General features: G+C 38.2%; 1 protein-coding gene and 1 long non-coding RNA gene across 3 annotated transcripts in view; one reads left to right on the top strand and one right to left on the bottom strand.

Moving 5' to 3' along the window:
• Positions 1 to 17,430, bottom strand: part of LOC136872439 (uncharacterized) — a 113,035-nt gene extending 95,605 nt beyond the window's left edge. The window contains exon 1 of the long non-coding RNA XR_011018029.1: positions 17,294 to 17,430. This is a non-coding gene — a long non-coding RNA (uncharacterized lncRNA). The remainder of the gene's footprint in view (positions 1 to 17,293) is intronic.
• A 148-nt stretch (positions 17,431 to 17,578) lies between these two features.
• Positions 17,579 to 21,141, top strand: part of LOC137500404 (UDP-glycosyltransferase UGT5-like) — a 53,533-nt gene continuing 49,970 nt past the window's right edge. The window contains exon 1 of one of the 2 annotated variants that reach the window (XM_068227175.1): positions 17,579 to 17,649. The gene's annotated coding sequence lies outside the window, so the exon portion shown is untranslated. Of the gene's footprint in view, positions 17,650 to 18,028; positions 18,181 to 21,141 lie in introns of those variants that run through there. The other variant, XM_068227174.1, reaches the window with a different exon arrangement.

Genomic DNA, 21,141 nt, shown 5'->3' with positions numbered 1-21,141 from the left:
AGAAAATACAGTCTTCTAAACAGAAAACTTTACTAATATGTAGACAATCTTACGTATTCACGCAAATTTGAAATACGCGGGAACATGTGCTAGGCCGTAAAATGAACTCCAATCATAATGAAATGTAAGAAGTTGTTTCGAATTCATATGTCAATAATGTGTTCATTTGCACATAAACTTGTAATATATCATAAAATATAGAAAATATAACTTTCGTCAAGCACGTATTTGCCGTGAGAAGCCGTCTTAGAGCTCACTGAGTGACAACATCTACTGATGCATGTTGGTCGAAAATATCGTAAATTCTCTGACTTAGACATATAATACTGCCATCTGCTTAAATAATCTCGTAAGTAATACATGAAGAAACACGATGTAATCACCAGAATGCGTGCATAGCTCGTTCTCGATTTTTAGTGAATTGTCAAACCTTACTACGGGCTATGCCCACAGCACGGCCTAAACGTAATTTCGGCCGCTGCGAGCTATGCTCGCAGTTAGACCGGAAAGAGTTAATAGACACGTACACCTTGTGTTCAGAGGTAAGAAACAGATTGACAACCCTCATTACCACTACAGCAGGCCACATTTTGGGATCAGAAGCTGCTGCCTGGCGATACGTTTGCCATCCTAACTTTATCAGGTTCTACACTGGCAGAAAAAAAATCTGAACACCATGAAATAAGGAATGTAGAATATGGAAATGTTGGCAATATATTTGTCGAGGTAACATATTTAATTAATTAATTAAAGGTATAAGACTAAAGGTTAATATCCACATGAGAAAAGCCATCACAAATGTGCCATGCTGGTCCATTATAACCAGTGTAATCGCCTGACCATTGAATGCAGGCATGCAAACGTGCATGCATTGTGTCATACAGGTGCCGGATGTCAGTTTGTGGGATGGAATTCCATGCCTGTTGCACTCGGTCGGTCAATGCAGGGACAGTTAATGCCGGCTGTGGATGACACTGGAGTTGTCGTCCAATGATGTCCCATACGTGCTTGTCTGGGGACAGATCGGGGCATCGAGCAGGCCAAGGCAACATGTTGACACTCTGTAGAGCACGTTAGGTTACAATAGCAGCATGGGGGCATGCATTATCCTGTTGGAAAATGCCCCCGGGAATGCTGTTCATGAATGGCAGCACAATAGGTCGAATCACCAGACAGACGTACATATCTTCAGTCAGGGTACGTGGGATAACCACGAAAGTGCTCCTGCTGCCATAAGACATTGCTCCCCAGACCAGAACTCCTGGTGTAGGTCAAGTGTGTCGACGCCACAGACAGGTGTAATGCAGGCGCTCATCTGGCCTCCTAACGAATACATGGCCATCACTGGCACCCTGGCAGAACAGTTTTCATTGGAAAACACAGTAGACCTCCAGTCCATCCTCCAATGAGCTCTTGCTTGACACCACTGAAGTCGCAGTCGGTAGTTTGGGGTAAGTGGAATGCACGCCGCAGGGCATCTGGCTCGGAACTGTCCTTCAAGTAACCAATTTTGAACAGCTCATTGCCTCACTGTGGTGCCAACTGATGCTCGAATTGCTGCTGCAGATGCAGTCTGCTGCGCCACAGCCATACGCCGAATACAGGGGTCCTCCCTCTCAGTGGTGCCACAGGGACATCTGAAGCCCGGTCTTCTTGTGAGCGTACCTTCTCATGACCACTGCTGCCAGCATATATGCACAGTGGAGACATTCCTGCCAAGTTGTTCTGCAATAACACGGAAGGAAAATCCACCTTCATGTAACTCTATTATACAGCCTTGTTCAACTGCAGAGAACTGTTGATACTGGCCTTTTCATCATCGTAAAGGCATTCTTGGCCCACTCACAGTCACTCCATCCAATCTCACATGTAATTAACGCTCTCATACAGTACAGCCCTTATTTAAAGCAAACCTAATATGCAAGCCATGGGGCCGCTACTAGTGCCACGCTAATGCGATTTGCAGAAAATTTGAATTAGCATCATCTGTAAGATGTATAAACATGCCTACCAGCATTTGTTAATCTAGTACAACCCCTTCTTGGTGTTTGGATAATTTTTTCCACCAGTGTATTTGTTATTTTCAAAATGAATGAAATATACTGCTTTCCCACGTTTGCAAGGGTTAAGATTTTGCATGGTTCCTGGGATGATGGAGTACCTTCTCATTGGTGATGTGGCCTACCTATGGGATCTTCAACATTCTGCGATACATCCACATTTCAAAAACCTGCAGACAGTTCACTGATGAAGTCTTAATATCCATCTTTCGACAGCATAAAGCAGCATCAATAACCCTTTACAATAGGCCAACGAGTTTCGAATTGGAGGCCACGATTGCACATCAGATGTTTTAATTTCAGAAACACACTTCTTACAAAGCCAATTCTGGTTTTGATTTCCACATCCAGACTTCATCTTGTATTAGCCAGCATCCTACGTACTGCTAATGTGACTATATTCTCACAATAGTCCGTTACATTATCATTCCAATATTAACATTACAACAGTACTAGTTTCAGTCCCTTGGGCCATCATCAGCTATACACAATTAAAATAGGTGCAATGCACAAATACACAAAAACATCTAAAAATGAAGAAAACACATTAAAATGAGCCTGTAATAAAAGGCTTGATGACACCAAGTTTATACGTCGCATAATGTAGTATGGCAGAAATATATCAAGCAGTAAAATGTTTTGTTGTAAAATATATTCTTAATCTTGTTTAGCCTTATGATAAGCAATGTACTTGACAAACTTCTCATTATAGTGAGTTTATTTCCCATTTTATTTCCAGACTAGCTGATGTACCCGTGCTTCGCTATGGGATTCTCAGACTGACTTGGTGGTTTTGCTAACTGAATTCAACATAGGTCATTACAAGAACGTCAGTAGGAATGTAGCGATTGAAAGCAATGTTATCATATAAAATACCCGATCAAATGAAAAACCGCACACTTTCTCACTTTCAACGAACAGTACTACAGTGCCGATCTAAGAGTCCAAAGTTCCAGAGCTGGAATAACCAGGTCGCAGACTGCCGTGAACACTCCTCTGTCATTATTCCGTTAAATATGCACACTACTCATTCCAGTCAATGGCTCAGAGTAGGGATTGTATAGCTCGAATACTATGATGAACCAGTGTGTTACGTACCAGATATATCATAAAATGTATGAACCAGAGGAATGGCATGCTAAAGAAGAAAGTTATCTTACACCCCAGCTACTTCCCACCAATATACAGGCAGGCTGTTACAGTCGGTACGACCAAGCGAGTTGGCCGTGTGGTTAGGGGCGCGCAGCTGTGAGCTTGCATCCGTGAGATAGTGGGTTTGAATCCCACTGTCGGCAGCCCTGAAGATGGTTTCCTGTCGTTTCCCATTTTCACACCAGGCAAATGCTGGGGCTGTACCTTAATTAAGGCCATGGCCGCTTCCTTCCCACTCCTAGGCAATGGTATTCGGGAGATGGTGGGTTCGAGCCCCACTGTCGGCAGCCCTGACGATGGTTTTGCGTGGTTTCCCATTTTCACACCAGGCAAATGCCGGGACTGTACTTTAATTAAAGTCACGGCCGCTTCCTTCCACTTCCTAGACCTTTCCTATCCCATCGTCGCCATAAGACATATCTGTGTCGGTGCGACGTTAAGCAAAAAAAAAATAATGGTATTCCGTGGTTTCCCATTTTCACACCAGTCACACCCGGCTGTACCTTAAAGTCAAGGCCGCTTCCTTCACACCACTATTCATTTCCTATCCCATCGTCGCCATAAGACCTACCTGTGTCAGTGCGACGCCAAGCAAATTTAAAAAAACCTCGGTACGCTGCAGTAATCCTACCTATCGGGGATGAGAGGAAACAGAAGACAAAAAGCACATCACAACAAACAATGGTCATTGTAGAGTTATTGTTGATAAAGTTTATGAGCTTTCTATATTGCAGGCCTTCACATTAGTTTTCTTTCGACTCTGTGATATTAGGGTGTCTTACAAAATTATTTATATCGTAGACTGTAGTTCCTTATTCTCAGACTTTACATACCGATTTTCACTAAATTCTGTTTATCCATTTTCTCGTGACTCGGCGCTGATATGGACTGGTAACAAAAATCCAAATTCATGAATATCTCCGATTATATGCTGTACGGTAACAATGTATAAGACATAAGTGATTGGAAATTTAATAACTTCTTACATAACTACTACTAACTTACGACATAACTAAAGTTAGGTTAGTTATGTAGTATTTATCGATACGACCACTAATAACATAAATAACTTATTTGAAAATTACATTTCAGACCTTCCCCTAAACTACCACTTCACTCAGCGTGAATAAAATAATTTGTAGCCTAGATTGCAGTGGTTCATCACTCGCCATTACATACCGATTTTCATTAAATTCTCTTCAGCCGTTTTCTATTGATGCGTGTACAATCATACGTACAGACAGACAGAAATTACGGAAAAGTAAAAAATGCATTTCCTTGTTACTGTGGACATGACAGATACAGAAATACCATTCATTTCAAATTCTGAGCAATGTACAGGCAAAACACTTATTTCATATATAGATTACATTTCAGGCCTTCCCCTAAACTACCATTTCACTCAGTGCGAATAACATTATTGATAGCCTAGATTATAGCGACCTATTCCCCGACTTTACATACCCATTTTCGTGAAGATATGACCACTAATAAAATAAATATTTGACACTTAAATTTTAGGCCTTCCCCTAAGCTACCATTTTTCTCAGAGTGTATAGCCTATATTGTAGCGACTTATTTTCCATCTTTGTCTAGCGATTTTCATTAAGACACGACCACTAATAATATAAATATTTGAGAATTAAATTTCAGGCCTTCCCCTAAACTACCATTTCACTCAGCGTGATTAAAATAATTTATAGCTTAGATTGTGGCGGTTCATCACCCGACTTTACATTCCGATTTTCATAAAATTCTCTTCAGCCGTTTTCTCGTGATGCGTGTACATACATACAGACAGACAGACAGACAGACAGAAATTACGGAAAAGTAAAAAATGCATTTTCTTGTTACTGTGGACATGACCGATACAGAAATACCATTCTTTTCAAATTCTGAGCAATGTACAGACAAAACTCTTATTTTATATATATAGATATTTATTCCTTACCAGTCCATATCAACAGAATCAGTACCTTCTGGGCCACACGTCTCACAGTAACATCTACAGATCTTCTCCACAACTCAGTCTGTGAAGTTTACCATGTACACCACTTAATATAAGGCTAAACAAGATTAAGATTAAGAATATATTTTATAACACAATTTTTTACTACTCCACACATTTTTGCCATACTACATTATGCGACATATGAACTTAGTGTCATCAAGCTTTTTGTTACAGGCTTTTAATGTGTTTTCTTCATTTTTAAATGTTTTTGTGTATTTTAATGTATATTGTGTGTATTTTAAATTGTGTATAACTGATGATGGCCCAAGAGGCTGAAACTGACTATTGTGAAAATATAGTCACATTAGCATTAGCCTTGTATTGAATAGGTGGGCCCATTTTACTCTTAAGTATACACCTGTCAATACGGATCAATATGAAATTTATATCACACAATAGATTTGCTTGGTTGCTACGTTTGTTTTATTTACAAATTATGTTATTCTGCTCCATACTTTTTTAGTTTCTTTTTCTTTGCAATACCTATTTAGTAATTGTACCTCTTTGGCCTGCCAGATCCTTCTATTGTCAGTTATTGAATCTTTGTATTCCTTTCTTAATCTACGGAAATCTACCTGTAGCTACTGAGATCCCTTATTTCTGTACATTTCCAGTGGCCTTATCACTACAGTTTTCTTTTTCTTACACTCATCATTATAGCACAGGTTTTGTTTGTTTTCCCTTCTCTTTCTTACAACAATTTTTCTACCAGTTATTACTGTCGATCTTTCAATTTATTATTGCTTCATCTATGTTATTATTCTCTATCATATTTTCAATACCTAACTTCAGAATTTCAAGTGTCCCTACAATAATAATAACTACATTCATCTCTATGTTCCTCACTCCATCTATACCTTACCAAGTGTTTCTGTATATTATTATTCTGTTTTATTTCTTTTGATTTTCCTTTGCTTCTTAACAATCAAATAACAACTGGGAAATGATGAGAAGCTGTAGAGTTCTTTACCTAAGAGTTTAATATAATTTAGTACCTCTCTAGATGCCATAACTAAATCTATGGTGTTCTCTCATGAATAGATTATATACAGTATATTAAATTCCCTGTTTCATCACCCAACCATCCACCATTCATTATGTATAATTCTTCTACTGCACACACTTCTAATCATTTCTCTCTCTATTCTTGTTGCATTCTTTATCTTTATTTCTCCCTTCTATTGGTATTTCTTCAATTTCTCTATTGTATACTGGATTTTTCATCCAACTTTGCATTAAAATCACCCATTATAATTTTATTATTGCTATTTGTTTTACGTCGCACTGACAGACCCATTATAATTATTCCTGCTTCTTCATTAATTTAATCTGGTTTACTACTCCAATATGGTCATCAAAAAATGTTTTGATGATGATGATGCTTGTTGTTTAAAGGGGCCTAACATCGAGGTCATCGACCCCTAATGGTACGAAATGAAATGACAACAAAAGATTCAAAATCATCCACTGACCAAAATAAAAAAAATCATCATGAAGAAGGAATGGATGGACATGATCCAAAAAACAACAACAACAAAAACGAGCAAACAAAAAAGGATCATAGATAATTTATTACTGACTAAGAGACCACTCATGAGAGCACAATCCTGAATCGAGGATGCTTGATGTCTAAAGGGGTCCAAAATCCAGGTCTAAAGCCCTTCAGAATGGTACATGTCGCGAGTAAAGTAGAACCATGATATTTGTCATGTTGGGGTACTAATCAAAAGTAGCGAAGACTCACGGTGTTCCACACAAGATGGTACTACTCACAAGTATTGTACGTCGTATAGGTAACGCAAACCTATGGTGTTTCTCACACAATGGCACCACTCATAGCCAACGCAAACCGATGAGGTTCCTCACCTAGGTGTACTAACCACACTATCCCATGGTGTTCCTCAAATAGTGGGTACTAATCACAGGCAACGCAGACCCACGGTGTCGCTCATATAGTGGTACAACTCACAGGCAACGCCCAGACCCGTGGTGTTGCTCACATGGTACAACGCGCAGGTACTGGAGACCCCCAGGCCAAGCTCATGACTGCTACTAATCACAAAACCCATTTCGTACCGAATATAGTGGTACAACTTGCAAGTACAGGCCACCCATGGTGTCCCCCGCGTGATGGTACGAATCAAAAGTAGTTTCATGGTTCTAATTCAATCATCCCTTGGTCGCTCCTTTTAGTCGCCTCTCAGCACAGGCAGGGGATACCGTGGGTGTATTATTCGTATGCGTCCCCCACCCACAGGGGGTAAAGAGAGAGAGAAGAGAAGAAGAAAGAAAGGATCCGTCACTTCGAAAGATGAAGTAACGGACGAAGAAAGGCAAGGTCCACTCCCTAGGCCTCGAGTGCTCTAATACTGTCGGGGTCAGAAAAGAACAAGAGTTGACCAAGGGAGGTCGGACAGGATAGACGAAAGTGAGGAGTCTGGCACAAGTAAGTAGAAGCGATTTCAAGACTCATCTAAGGTCCCCGTGGTCGCCAATCCACACTCCCAAGTTCAGAGCCCCTTGGGCCCCTGTTAGTCACCTCTTACGACAGGCAGGGGATACCGCAGGTGTATTCTACATGTGCATCCCCCACCTGCAGGTAGTAGTGTGTTTGGTCCGCGAGAGGTATTTTATTTCCCTCAAGTCCGCTGGCAGGCCGGTTAGGACCCCCCTATCCGACACCTGGGACACGCCACGTGGGAGTATCACCTCTCCCCCTGCTACGCCAGCGTAGTAGGTTCGTGGTACATCTAATACACTGAACGTATGTTGAACATTAAAGCTTGAAATTTTCTTCACCAAACGAAAAATAATTCATGCAGTAGAGGGTTAATGTTCAACATACGTTCAGTGTATTGGATGTACCGGCAATTCTTAACTGGTGCTAATAGCTTAACACTTGTATGTGATGTGGATTGCCATAGTTGAATATATATACGATTTTTCACGATTTTACGCTAAGCTTTTAACATTCAAAGACCGAACATTACTACCTACTGGCCATGGGTACGTACTGCAAGGCACAAGTACAGCTTGCAGAACCGTAGGTCGATAATGTCTTTGAGGTTGAGCCAGAGGTACTCCTGAAGCCTGTGGTAATGTGATGGGGAGGGCCCACGTAAAATAAACGGTGGTTGGTTCGTGTGGATGTTGGCGGGGTGGAAGGAGTACCTTTGGTTGTAGGGCTGTTTTGTCTTATGTTATGTAAAAAAAAAAACAAAAAAAAACAAGGCATCACTGGGATATATGTTTAATTGATTGTACAGTTGAAGGTGTGCCGTAAAATTACCTCTGTCTACAATATTTATCCATTTATACAGGTGAAAAGTTATTTGTTGCCTAAAGGCAACAGTATGCAGAGGAGGGTTAAAGCTTGAAATTTTCTTCACCAAACGAAAACGAAAAATAATTCATGCAGTAGAGGGTTAAAACACTTTTGAAGGCTTTTTCCTTAGCACAGCAGAGTGAGACATCATTGTTACTCCCAGTGGTGTGTTTCAGCCCTGGTGGTTTTTTTGAGGCCTGGTGGTGCCAGGACACTTTTATTTAAAGATAACATTTGAAAATATAATTTATGCTCAAGTGACATAATGCTGTTTATCTTGAACTTGTTGCAATACATGCCAGACTGGCCACCTGCTGGGCAATCATTGTTAGGTTGTAACCCTTACCAAAACACATCATCAGTCAGACCAGTCAGTACTGAGTTGTGCTCAGGCCCAGCAATAGCTAAAAGTTGCAGTGTAATTAGTAATTTTCATGTGTTGGCATCTGCATTTCCACAAAGGACCTTTTTTAAACCTTAGATTAGTTTTTTGTCAAAGCTGTACCATTTATAAAGTCTGTAAAAGTTATCTTTGGGGTTGCATGTGTAAGGAGGGAATCTTTGTTCTACACAGTAACAATGAAAAGGGAACTGCTTAACCCTCTACTGCATACTGTTGCCTTTAGGCAACAAATAACTTTTCACCTGTATAAATGGATAAATATTGTAGACAGAGGTAGTTTTATGGCACACCTTCAACTGTACAATCAATTAAACACATATCCCAGTGATGCCTTGTTTTTTTTTACATAACATAAGACAAAACAGCCCTACAACCAAAGGTACTCCTTCCACCCCATCAACATCAACGCGAACCAACCACCGTTTATTTTACGTGGGCCATCCCCATCACATTACCACAGGCTTCAGGAGTACCTCTGGCTCAACCTCAAAGACATTACTGACCTATGGTTCTGCAAGCTGTACTTGCACCTTGCAGTACGTACCCATGGCCAGTAGGTAGTAATGTTCGGTCTTTGAATGTTAAAAGCTGAGCGTAAAATCATGAAAAATCGTATATATATTCACCTTTTTTCAAGGCCTGGTGGTGCCAGGACACTTTTATTTAAAGATAACATTTGAAAATGTAATTTATGCTCAAGTGACATAATGCTGTTTATCTTGAACTGAAGAGGAATGTGGATATTGAAGGTTAAGCGACTTCCCTGTATAGGCAGAGTATCTATTGTTGTAGACTTGTAGCAATACATACCAGACTGGCCACCTGCTGGGCAATCATTGTTAGGTTGTAACCCTTACCAAAACACATCATCAGTCAGACCAGTCAGTACTGAGTTGTGCTCAGGCCCAGCAATAGCTAAAAGTTGCAGTGTAATTAGTAATTTTCATGTGTTGGCATCTTCATTTCCACAAAGGACCTTTTTTAAACCTTAGATTAGTTTTTTGTCAAAGCTGTACCATTTATAAAGTCTGTGAAAGTTATCTTTGGGGTTGCATGTGTAAGGAGGGAATCTTTGTTCTACACAGTAACAATGAGAAGGGAACTGTTTAAAACACTTTTGAAGGCCTGGCTCATATTTTTCTGGTGCCAGAAGGAACAACTAGTAATAGATAAATAAAATGTATTTTTCTGTTGCATAACAAAATGGACAACATTTCTGCACACGGACACACTTGAGCATCTTTGGAGATTTTCATCTGTAATGTTTGCTCATAACCTCGATTTATTAATTTTAATAATTGGAAGAAAATTTTAAAAATTGTCATATAGCAAGCATACAAACCTTCCTCTGGCCTTTGTTTCTGTCACTAGAGTAGCCTGCTATCTGTTTTATCCAAGATCATTGAAGGATCATGGAAGTGAATGTCCCTCTTTCCTTAACTCTGTTGATCTCCCTACTAATTCATAAGCTGGTTTCTACAGCATCAGACTAGTAAAGGTCATCCATCATATCATAGCCTCCTTTTCTTCTTACCTCCAACCATTCAAAACCATAGTCCAAGTATATCTAGATGTCGATGCATGGATGTGTGTGACATCCAAGTGGGGTTGATAATCACTACACCCAAGATTCCTTATAATCTCCGCTGCTTTCTCCTGTCTACAACAAACATCCACTTCATTCAGAAATATCCAATGTACCCCTTACTTTATTTTCTGCATGACTTCTCTCCAAAGTCTCTCACCTTCCCATCTCCATTTACTTGTATTCTCTTCACCTACAATGTTGCCCTCCTAGATTCCACATGTGATTATATCAATATACCCATAGTTTTACCCTTGCACTTGCTTATATTTCCCAAACTGAAAACCTCCAAACTCTTTGGATGTCCTCATTACACTACTTCTAGGACTGAAAACCTTGCTAGATTTCTCTGCGGGGCCGATGACCTTCGATGTTAGGCCCCTTTAAACAACAAGCATCATCATCATCCTCAGATTTCTCTGCACTATCTCTAGCCTCACAAGTGATAGATAACCCTGTTTCTTTTCTTTAGTACTACTGTTCTCATGGTTCCTCACTAGTATTTGTGATGAAATAGACCACCATTAAAAGCTGAATCAAACACGTGATCTTTTAAAAAAAATGAACTGTATTTCCCGTGAGTTCAATCCATGTACATGAGTGATTTAAGATGAAGATGGCAACCTTATTACTGATAAGAACAAAGCAATAGAGTGATGGAAACAATACTGTGAAATGCTTTTTTGTAAAGGAAAAAATTATGCCAAACAGGAAATTTTTATGAGGTGACAAGGAACCCGATATTCTTCTCAGTGAATCGTGAATACCGTCAATCATCTGAAGAATTACAAAGCCCCGAGTATTGATGGTATTTCCGCAGAAATGTTGAAAGTGATAGGGGAGGATGGCATGCGTGTTTTACATTCAGTATGTAATATAGTGTGGAAAACTGGTGAATGGCCCAAGGAATGGACAACATCTGTACTAATTCCTCTTCAAAAAAATGGGTCTGTGAGGGATTGTTCCAATCATCATACTATTGCATTAATATCTCATGACAGGGCGAGTTGGCCATGCGGTTAGGGGCGCGTAGCTGTGAACTCGCATCCAGGAGATAGTGGGTTCGAATCCCATTTTCGGCAGCTCTGAAGATGGTTTTTCGTGGTTTCCCATTGTCACACCAGGCAAATGCTGGGGCTGTACCTTACTTAAGGCCACAGCCGCTTCCTTTCTATTCCTAGGCCTTTCTTGTCCCATCGTCACCATAAGACCTATCTGTGTCAGTGCGACGTAAAGCAAAATAACAACAACAGAAAAATCTCATGCAAGCAAAGTCCTCCTCTACATAATAAATCAACGCCTAAAACCATTCCTGCAACCTCAGATATCTGAAGAACAAGCAGGCTCTGTTGCAGGTAAAGGAACAAGAGAGTCAAACATGAACATGAGACAGATAATCAAGAAAAGTTGCGAGTTTTGTGTCCCTGCCATTTTTTGCCTCCTTGACTACGAAAAGGCCTTTGATGTGTTATATGGGACAAGGTGTGGCAGGTGCTGCATTTAATATCATTATTGAATGGTCTCTATAAAATCCATGCAGCAACCGTAAAGGTGGATGGTGATCTCTTGGACATTTTCAATGTGACAAATAGAGTAAGGCAAGGTTGCATATTATCACCTCAACTCTACAACATCTATGCAGTGTGTCTTCAAGAGAGCTCTTGATGGCTGGAATGGTGGGATCTCGATTAGCGGCAGAAAAATCAGCAACCTGCAATTTGCAGATGACACTTCCCTTATAGCTGGAGGTGAAGAGGAACTCACTGACCTGTTTACAAGAGTGAAGAATATTAGCCTTCACAATGGTCTGGAGATGAACATGAAAAAGACCAAACTAATGGTAGGTGATTGGCAAGGTCAAATCCAACTTACAGGATGTCTAAAGGACCTGGAGATAGTAAAGGAATTTGTATACCTTGGGTCAGTCATCAATGTCACAGGAAGCTGTAAAATAGAGATCAAAAGATGTATTGTTGTAGGTAGTGCTGCACTGGTTAAACTCACTAAGATCAGGCAGAACGGGCAATATCAAAATCTACGAAGATGTGCTTCGTGGAATCACTAGTGTTCTCAATCTTTTTGTACAGCTGTGAGACCTGGACCGTGAATGCTAGAGATAAAAGTTGAAATGATGCCTTTGAGATGTGGTGTTAGCAGAGAATGCTGTGTGTACCCTGGACAGAAAGAAGAACCAATGTTTCCATTCTGAAAGAAATGAGCATCAAGAAATGTCTTATCTTCTTGTGTGAGTGAGTGCTACCTCCAGTTCCTTGGCTACATTTTCAGAAACAAAGGAGAGAACTTAGAAAATACCATTTTGCAAGGCAAAGTTGAAGGCAAGTAGATGGTTAGATCAGGCGAAGAAGACCACTGGCGTACCTCTCCATATCTTGTAAAGCGGATAACTGGTCTGGATGGAGGGATCTTGTAAAGGCTGCAATGCAGAAATGACAGAGTTATGAGGTCTCAACGCTCAGCAATGAGCAAAATGACTAATGATGATAATGATGGCTGTTCTATAGCACCCTTATCACAAATTACAATGATGTGTACAATGTCCCACTTGAGGTAATTTTTTATGTGGATTTCTGGATATTTTTATGAGTCACCTTCCACATCTCAGCTGATGCAATACAAAATCACAAGCCACCTTGCCTTTCTTTTCTCTGCATTTTTTATTGCCTTCATTTTTTGACATGTGCCCACTAATACACTGGTGGTGGTGATTATTGTTTTAAGAGGAAGTACAACTTGTAACCATCCTCTATTAACATTAACCAGAGGGAAAATGGAAGAGGTCCAACACTTCAAAGAATGAATTTTAACAAAAGGAAAGAAAGGGCCTGAAGGTGAAAGAATCCCTAGGCCTCACACACATAATATCATGGTCAGAAGAGAACAAGAGTTGACCAAATGGGGTCAGATAAGACAGGGGAAAATGAAGAGCTTGACATCAAATCAAAATCACTTTATTTGCAAATTAGATGTCTACCTCGGTGGCAAATGGTACACTAAAATACATTATTGTCAAGAACTAAATATTAAATGAACATGAGAAGAAAATTTTCCTATAATACAATATTATACAATTTACGCTAACAATTTTGTTTCTATTAAACACACAGCTCATCAATAAATTTAAATTATTTACAAAATTCTACATATAATATCTCCTATACTTACAAACATAGTCAACTCATATACATTCATTTGAAATTAAAACTGGACTATGGCAGGGAGATGGGTTCTCACCACTATTATTTAACTGTGCTCTAGAAATGGTAATGAAGGAATGGTTTAGGAAATGTTCCACAAAAATAAAGATTGGCCGAAAAATCAAAACAAACTGCCTGGGTTTCGCCGACAATGTAGCATTACTAGCGGTGAACATAAAAGAAGCAAAAACCCAGATATCAGAACTTCAAAACATTGCAAATAAAATTGGCCTCAAAATATCATTTGAAAAAACAGAAAGTATGCCTCAAAAACCAACACAACTAAAAGAAGTTACCATAAATGGTAACAAAATCAAAATAGTAACTCAATTTAAATATCTTAGAGAAGTAATAACACATAATCTAAATGAAAAAATCTCAATCCAAACAAGATCTAATAGATTAGCTAAAGCACAAAAATTAAAACGGGATATCTACAAAAAGAAATGTTTATCAATAAATGCAAAAATATAACACTACAACATAGTTTTAAAACCGGAAGCTACATATGCAGCAGAAACACTTTTTCACCTGAATAAACAATCAAAGACAGACTTCAGAAAACTGAAAGGAGGATTGGAAGAACCTGCATCAACAAAAACTACCAGAAAGATGGATAGTGGTGGATAACACCTAACAAAGAGCTAGAACCCATTGCAGATACTATACGTAAGAGGAGACTGGGATTCTTTGCACATATCATGAGGATGCAGGATTCGAGACTTCTGAAACAACTACTACAACACACTCTTGTCTCAAAAAATGCCACAACAGGATGTAAATGGATCAGAGAAGTAAGAGAGGATCTGAAGGAAATAGGCCGTACAACAGAAGACACCACAAATAAGATAAAATTGAATACAAAACTCAAGAATACAAACCTCTGCTTTACCCTTGCATGAAACAAACCAACAACACGCATATTTTCAATCGAGGAAACGGCACGAAGATTGGAGCATCTGAAGAAGTACTGGGAGGACCGCAAAGCCCGAACAATCCCTTCAAAGAGACCTGAACGATGGACTAACTAAAGTGATCCTATGCGGTCATAAAAGAAGAAGAAGATATAACCATCTACAAATAGTCTGCAACTGTGTAGATACCCATTGGAATATTGTTGATAAATGCAGTAACAGCACTGCCCTATATGACTTCTAATGTCCTAGCAACTTCATCTACGTACTTACTTCCCAATTTTACCCTTAGTGTAAGACTCTGGGGTGGTTTCTAGTTGTACTTTCCCTTATAAACAGTATAGTAATCCCAGCACAATCACATCCACTAAAACTCTTTAATCCCCAAAATTAACCTGTTATATATCTTTGTTTTCAGATCAGAATTTCACACGGTATTACATCACAGGTTTTAGCAAAATCTGTTACTGCAGGGTCAACATGAACTGTTTTGTAGTGTGATTCACTAATATCCTGAAAGTGACAGCATCTGATTCCGAAGAAAGAACGCTTTTCAAAAACTATGTTGCTTATTGTTAATCCTCAATATTGTCTCCCATTTTTTTTGCAGATATTCCAAATTAAGATATTCAATCTGTTTACAGTTACTAAATATCGAACAAATGGCCCTATAATTGCCCATTTGCAGCCTGTTAACCACTTTAAAAGTTGGTACTTTGGTAGTTTCCTTCCTGTTATCAGAAATTTGTGTATTATTAATTGATTAATTCTTCCAAGTATAATATAAAGTTCTACCTCCTAGTTTCTGTATCTCCCGTGCAATGTTGACAGGCTCTTTTGGCTTGTTATAAAACTTCTTCATGCATTTTTTTGAATTCTACATGGCTTCTTTGATAGCAAAGGCAACCAGTGTTTCTGTTAAGATCTGTCACTAATTTACTCTGTTTGTTAAAACCATTGCGATATTAAAGCATTTAATACATTGGCCATGGCTAAAGAATACTAAGAAAAATTCTCACTGATCATGTCTGCTGTCATTTTTTAATATGCAGGTGTGGTTTGAATCCTGGTCAGTGTACTGAAATATTTTAGGAAAAGTGGCAATAGTTAGGATTCCATGAAAAACTATGCATCCCCTGGATTGTGACTTTAGTTTGATAGACATATAAAAACTAAGCTTCAGTTTATAATACTGATGACATCTGATTTGTGGACTCCTCACTTTTGATGAAATTTCCAGTCCAAAGAAGGCTTATGCTCCCTGATGAAGCTATCCCAGTTCATTTCTTTAGAGTTAGAAATGAGAAGAATGTCTCACATTATTGTAGTCCAGTACTTCTCTGGATTGTCCCTGATGAAACTATCCTGGTACATTTCTTTAGGGTTAGAAATGAGAAGAACGTCTCACATTATTGTAGTCTAGTACTTCTCTGTATTCGCGGCCTCTGTGGTGTAGTGGTTAGTGCGATTAGCTGCCACCCACGGAGGCCCAGGTCCAATTCCTGGCTCTGCCACGAAATTTGAAAAGTGGTACGAGGATTGGAATGGGGTCCCCTCAGCCTCAGGAGGTCAACTGAGTAGAGGGGGGCTCAGTTCCCACCGTAGTTTCCTACTTCTCTTCCAGGCAAATACCGGGATAGCACCTAACTTAAGGCTATGGCCACTTCTTTCAGACTCCTAGCCCTTTCCTATCCCATAATCACTATAAGACCTATCTGTGTCAGTGTGATGTAAAACAAATTTTAAAATAAACTTCCCTGGATTGATTAGGAGAAAGTCCTACATAAAATGGCTGTCATCAACTGATAGAGTTGGGATCAGAGCACTGTTTTTGCTTGTAACTTTAGTCACTCATTTCTCTGTGTGCTTTTTCCACTAAGCTAAATAATCGTATACACTGATATACCAGTGGATTTCCTTGGAGCTTCAATTTGTGTATAATAGATCATACAATATTTCTCATTCTGAATCTTAACTTCATACACAATTAGAGGGTATTCTGTCAGCAATGTCAAACATTAAACATTGCATGACACATTATTCAGAAGAAACCTTGGTTTGAAATAATAATAATAATAATAATAATAATAATAATAATAATAATAATAATAATAATAATAATAATAATAATAATAATAATAATAATAATAATAATAATAATAATAATAATAATAATAATAATAATAATAATAATAATAATAATAATAATAATAATAATAATAATAATAATAATAATAATAATAATAATAATAATAATAATAATAATAATAATAATAATAATAATAATAATAATAATAATAATAATAATAATAATAATAATAATAATAATAATAATAATAATAATAATAATAATAATAATAATAATAATAATAATAATAATAATAATAATAATAATAATAATAATAATAATAATAATAATAATAATAATAATAATAATAATAATAATAATAATAATAATAATAATAATAATAATAATAATAATAATAATAATAATAATAATAATAATAATAATAATAATAATAATAATAATAATAATAATAATAATAATGGCATGTGGCCTTCGGAGAGACCTGGTGCAGGTCTTTTGAGTTAACACCATACGGTGCGTCTGTAAGAATTGGGCCCTACCTATGATGAATTCTAATCCTGAAGATGGCACACACACCCAGCCCTCAAGCCACTGGAATTAACCAATTAAAGTTAAAATCCCTGAACTGGCCAGGAATCAAACTCGGGACCCCCTGGGCCAATTAACCATGGAGCCGGACATGGAGCTAACTTCCAAGCTATATTAAAACTTGATAAACATACACGTGGTTGTCAGAATAATCCTATAACATGTTAAGCATAGGCTTACTTCTTTATCAGACCAGGTCAAGGTTCTTGTGCATTAAGATACAGGATGATATTCCTTACTCCTACTCACCACTTCACATCAACTAAGCCAATCCACTCCGTTCAGTAACTGTAAAGCAAATTTTTTGGTAAGCAAGGAAATCTCTGTATCCATTTCAGAAAAAAACAAACTATAAAAACATTTGTTACAGTACTCCACCTTTTAGAATGTAAAGGGACAGTATTTATAGTGGGAAGATTTGATTTAATACAAATGCAGTAATTTGTATTGTATTATATCTCTCCTTTCTCACAAATGTAGCTGCTTTAATCCTAAATCAATTTTTAACCAAGAAGGTACATGTAAAAGAAATTCCTAACAATCAATACTGAATATCAATTCTTTGCCTTGAGATGAAAGTTCATGGCAAGCCTGCCTTAGTTATCTCATTGTGGACCATTTAGATAAATTTACAGGATAAATATTCCCAATTGGTCACTAGATTGGAGCATATCAAGGTCATCTAATAGCTGCCCAGCTGTCAAGATAATATCCCACTGTCCTCTTATTGCAAGTCTAGAGAGAGAGAGCACAAGACCAGTTCTCTCAAGGTTACTGGTCCCAGAAACAAGACTTCTTCTCTGGATGTGGTCACACACATTTCAGTTTATATTTTGAGGTAATATATAATTGCTATGTATTAATATTCTTATGAAAAGCAATTTTAATATATGCCCTCTAAAATAAAATGAAATAAAATAAATACTTATTTGAAATTCAGATAAACATTTGAGAACTGTATTGATATACTGACACCCAACAAACCTTCTATTATGTCACTAACCAGAAACCTTTACATATCCCTGTACAATATATAGAATATGAAGTAGGAGATGATTAGTTCTACACAGAACTTATTAATCCAGTTCCCTAATTGTGCTGTCAGTGGAGAGATGGCGTGGAATGACAGTAGTAGATGAATAAGTTTGAGTGGTGTCTTTAAAAGTAGGAAAGATCACAATATGAAGATAAAGTTGGAATTCAAGAGGACAAATTGGGGCAAATATTCGTTTATAGGAAGGGGAGTTAGGGATTAGAATAACTTACCAAGAGAGATGTTCAATAAATTTCCAATTTCTTTGAAATCTTTTAAGAAAAGGCTAGGAAACAATAGATAGGGTATCTGCCACCTGGGCGATTGCCCTAAATGCAGATCAGTATTGATTGATTGATAGATATTGTGATAGAATGCTTTTAAGTGTATCTCTGTCTGGATCCTTGGCTGAATAGTCAGCATAGTGATCTTCAGTTCAGAAGGCTCTGGTTTCGATTCCTGGCTGGGTTGAAGGATTTTAACCTTACAGTAAATGGTTAATTCCCTTAGCTCAGGGACTAGGTGTCTGTACTGTTCCCCATCTGCCTACAACTTACACAGCACAAACAACACTATCGTCCACCACAATAACACATAGTTTCCCATCTGCTCTGTCTCTTCTGCTACCATTAATCTCTGATACATGGCATTACTGATGAAACTGTACAAAGACTAGTCTTTTTATACAAAAGTACTCCCCAGATATCCACAAATTTTTAAGTAAAGCTGTAGATTTACAAGACTGTTGATATCGTGATTGTAGCTGCAGAGCCTCCAGTTTTATTTGGACTTGACAATTTAATTCAAAAGTCCCCTTGCTGGGATTTGAACCACAGCTGCCAGTGATGGTTTCACTCAGTTGTCACACTCTCCCTATACATTATCTACTCCTAACATGGAAAGTGATCACTGTTAACTGAGTCATTCTAAAAGCTATTCATGAGTAACAATATGATCTGTAATTAGCAGTATTGACAAGATTTTAAAACACAGTAGTGGTGATTGGGAATTGCAAATGGGGAAGGGGGGGGGGGGGGGCACAAATATTTATAGAAAACAGAAAAAAAAAGTACCAAAGGCCTGGGGAATATAGAGGGAGATGGACAACAAAATTGAAACAAAATAGCTACCAAGTTTTTGATTCTCTCTGAGTGAATTTTGACAGAGAAGTAAAGGTTGACAGTTTACCAACCTATAATAGTCTTTTGAAATTTTGATTCAATACTATACAATAAAACTTTCACCAAAGGAAAAATTACACATGTGTGCAACTGGTTTTGTCCCATCAGATACTAATCGTGCTTCTTCACGCTGCTGCGCGAGTCTGCACTACTTTCTGTGGTACTGAAAAATCAGTTAGCTGCATCAAATGACATTTTGAGCATATTTCCACTAAGTATTTTTTCAATATTTAAAGAAATTAAAGGAAAGAATTAGTTCCTAGTTTTAGGTGGCTACAATTTAATAAAAATAATTTCTTCACAAAGTAGAGGAGGCGACTGTCACTCTCATCCCCCTTATCGCCGCCACTGTTAAAATATATGTACAGTATATTGCTGTATGGACCATGAGACATAATGTTATTGTAATTACTGGGTCTAAGATTAGAACTGAAACTGGGGATTTGAAACAAAGTAATACTCTAGAATTTTCTAGATGCAAGTTCAGGCAAATCTGCAGTAAACTACTTTGAGGATAGCTGTCATAAGGTATTATGGCCTAGGATCCAACCGCTCAACTTCAGTTTCTCAGTCTTATGTAGTTTGGCTCTTTTGCTGAATGGTCAGTGTAGTTACCTTTGGTTCAGAGGACCCTGCGTTCAATTCCTGGTCGGTTCAGAGATTTTAACCTGAAAATTTCCCTTGGCTTAGGGACTGGGTATTTGTACTCTCCTCAACATTCCTGCAACTCACACAACACACACAACAACACTATCCGCCACTACAAAGACATGCAGTTCCCATACATGGCAGATGCAACCCACCCTCGTTGGAGAGTCTACCTTACAAGGGCTCATCACATGACCCCAGGTGCAGTGGCGTTTCGTGACATTTTACTCTGGCAAGACTGTGCCGCCAATCGGTCCAGTTTTCACTGACTAGCACCACGATACTTTTAGATGAATAATAATCCGATGACACTGGCTGAATGGAAATCTGCTTGCACTACAAGATTAATTAATTAATTGACTACACTACAATGGCATTTATGCACACACATTCATTAACAGGCTAACAGCTAATGCAATCCCAACTATTATACCACTGCACTGTTTCACTGATCACAATCACAATTGATAATAACAACATTCATGAAAACAAATACACAGTGCACTCCTGAATTTCTATCTCCTTGCTCAAATTTCAAAGTATGACAATGTATTTAACAAATTGACCACCCTGCAAATAGCGCCATCATGTTATGGTTATATTTTGAATCTTTATTTTAGCTTCTTTATAGAACTGAATTGTTTAAATAGTCAATATAATGGAATTCATTGTTTTGTAAAATGTTTTGGAATTAATCTCTAACAAAAATTAATATAAGATGTAGGGAGGGGGGAAGCCTAAGTAGGCTACATTTTAAAGTGGTTGGCAATGTATCTGAGGCCTCTGCCGTTCATTGCTTACACCTGCCTGCACTCTTCTTACCTCTGACAAGCCCATATCGTTCTTCCAGACTTCTCCCTCACCCCGCACACTTGCAAACTCTTGGGACCTACTGAGGGCTCTGCCGGACAGGTCATACCCGCCTGCACTTTTCCTT

Source organism: Anabrus simplex, chromosome 4 (genome assembly GCF_040414725.1).
Source record: "Anabrus simplex isolate iqAnaSimp1 chromosome 4, ASM4041472v1, whole genome shotgun sequence".
Classification (NCBI taxonomy): Eukaryota; Metazoa; Arthropoda; class Insecta; order Orthoptera; family Tettigoniidae; genus Anabrus; species Anabrus simplex.
The sequence above is the reverse complement of the archived record's forward strand: the minus strand, read 5'-3'. Positions and strand labels throughout refer to the sequence as shown.